The following is a 2620-nucleotide window of genomic DNA, read 5'->3' as shown; positions in this document are numbered from 1 at the left end:
AGTTTACTTGTGCAGCATTAAGAAAAAAAATTAAATAAACAAATACAGATTATTTTTATAATGAATGCAATCTTCTTAGACTAATAGCCAGAGAAGAGCTATGATTGTTATATGTCTAAAAATCCCAAATGGCAAAATATAATTAAAGTTAGAACTGTTGAACAAATAAACCTGTTAAACACATAATATTACCAGGCAAAATAGCTATGTGTTTATCACTTTGCCACTGTAATTATGTTCACTGCAACTCTTCATGCATATATTAATTTTTTGCTAACATTATAAGGGCTAAAATATAAATTGCAGAGCACTGAAAATAGTTTCAACCAGATGAGTGTGGTAAGAAATGCTTGTTATTAAAAAACAAAAATGAAAAAGACCTTGGGACTTACTGTTATTTTGTGTGTGTGTGTGTGTGTGTGTGTGTGTGTGTGTGGTGTGTGCTCAGTAGTGTCCGAGTTCAACTCTTTGCAACTCCATGGAGTATAGCCTGCCAGGCTCCTCTGTTGATGGGATTTTCCAGGCAAGAATACTGGAGTGGGTTGCCATTTCTTCCTTCAGGGTAACTTCTGACCCAGGGATCAAACCTGAGTCTCCTGCATTGCAGATTCTTTACCAGGGAACCATCTGGAAGCCCTTAATGCTATTACTAATTGCTTATTGCTTTACTGAGAAGTAAGAGTCTTCTAATGACAGGTATACTGGCCTCAGATGAACAATAGATATATTTCTCCACATGGACATCCAGTTAGAAAATTCATGAAGTTATCTATTGTGGTTTCCTTGAGCATGAGGCACAGAAACTGTTCGGTTTAACCTGAAAAAGGAAATACCAGGAAATGAACCTAGGTTGCTATCCCCATGTTAATGGAAGGCAAATATTTTTAAGTAATTTTAAGTTATTTCCAAAGTTTATGGATAAATTGTAATTGGATAGATGTGGTTAGAGTGGGTGTGTTAGTTATTAGGAGCCAGGAAAGGTCAGGAAATTAATTCCCTTGGGGGTGAAACTCTGTATCCAAAAATAATCAAGAAGAGACTTTGAAATGATTTCTGAAGGCTTGACAAAATCAGTGCCAAAGACTGCATGGGAAAAAAAAAAATTACTTGTAGTGAATAGCGACAGAAGGAGGAGGAGAAGGTAGAGGAAGGGGGAGGGAGAAAAAGGAGAAAGAAAACAAAATATCTGTAAGTACAGAATACAAAATGAACCCTTATTGCCTGTGTTAATAAAATACTATTGATACTGCTTATAAGTTAAAGGGATTTAAAAATTTTAATAAAAATCATAAGCTTTCAAGAACAACAGTAGAGACAATAGAAACATTCCCCCTTGAAAACTTTCTAGTGTTAATTGATTTACTTGAATTTAATGTATCTAGCTTCCATAAATTAATGTTTACCATTAGAAATATGGAGAGTCTAAAAACAGATACAGTAGCACCAATAAATTGACCAAAGGAATGCAATGGTTCAATCTTCATGATGATTAATATCTAACCATAGTAACCACCTTTGCGGGGGGCACATTTTTCACTACAATGACTATATTTTATTTTGAAACTATTTAGGAGAATTAAATATTTTGTAAAGTAAAAATTAATGTGTCTTTACATGTGATCAAGAAAGGCATCATAATTTTTTTTTTCAAACTTCCTTCAGATCTTCCCTGGTGGCTCAGAGGGTAAAGCGTCTGCCTACAATGCCTACTGTGTGGGAGACCTGGGTTCAGTCCCTGGGTCGGGAAGATCTCCTGGAGAAGGAAATGGCAACCCACTCCAGTATTCTTGCCTGGAGAATCCCATGGATGATGGAACCTGGTGGGCTACAGTCCGTGAGGTCACAAAGAGTCGGACGCGGCTGAGCGGCTTCACTTCACTTCAGTTCTCTTAGAATAAATGCCAGGTAGCGTTAACTCAGCCACCATATCTATTTGGTTCAGGACATAATAACTACCGACACCCTGCCAAGTCCAGTGCCATGGCCATTGTGCTTGTGTTTTTAAAGTGTGAGGTCCCATTTCCTCGCCCGCGTTTTAATTAAATCACTCATTCCAGTTAGCAACTCTAATTACTCAGCTTTTGCAATGAGAAAAAACTTAAATCATTTTGCAAGACATCACCCAACCAGTTAATTTATTAGGAGGAATGCTCATTGACTCAGCTGTGTTCAACTCTTTGCAGCCTCATGGACTGTAGCCCATCAGGCTCCTCGGCCCATGGAATTTTCCAGGGAAGAATACTGGAGTGGGGTGCCATCTCCTTCTCTGGGGGATCTTCCCAACCCAGGGACTGAACACAGGTCTCTTGTGTCTCCTGCACTGACAGGTGGGTTCTTTACCGCTTCCCTGGTGGCTCAGAGGTTAAAGCGTCTGCCTGAAATGCAGGAGACCTGGGTTCGATCCCTGGGTTGGGAAGATCCCCTGGAGAAGGAAATGGCAACCCACTCTAGTACTCTTGCCTGGAGAATCCCATGGAGGGAGGAGCCTGGTAGGCTACAGTCCATGGGGTTGCAAAGAGTCGGACACGACTGAGCAACTTCACTTTCACTTTCACCACTTGGGAAGCCCCACTTAAGAGGGTGTGTGTGTGTGTGCGTGCTTAGTCACTCAGTCATGCCT

The 2620-nt window shown here is 40.0% G+C and overlaps 1 non-coding gene across 1 annotated transcript; it reads left to right on the top strand.

Annotated features, from left to right (window-relative positions):
- The first annotated feature begins 2344 nt into the window (after positions 1-2344).
- TRNAF-GAA lies at positions 2345-2416 on the top strand. Its single transcript has one exon. It is a non-coding gene; the product is annotated as a tRNA-Phe (tRNA).
- The last annotated feature ends 204 nt before the right edge of the window (positions 2417-2620 follow it).

Source organism: Oryx dammah, unplaced genomic scaffold (assembly GCF_014754425.2).
Source record: "Oryx dammah isolate SB20612 unplaced genomic scaffold, SCBI_Odam_1.1 HiC_scaffold_11, whole genome shotgun sequence".
Classification (NCBI taxonomy): Eukaryota; Metazoa; Chordata; class Mammalia; order Artiodactyla; family Bovidae; genus Oryx; species Oryx dammah.
The sequence above is the reverse complement of the archived record's forward strand: the minus strand, read 5'-3'. Positions and strand labels throughout refer to the sequence as shown.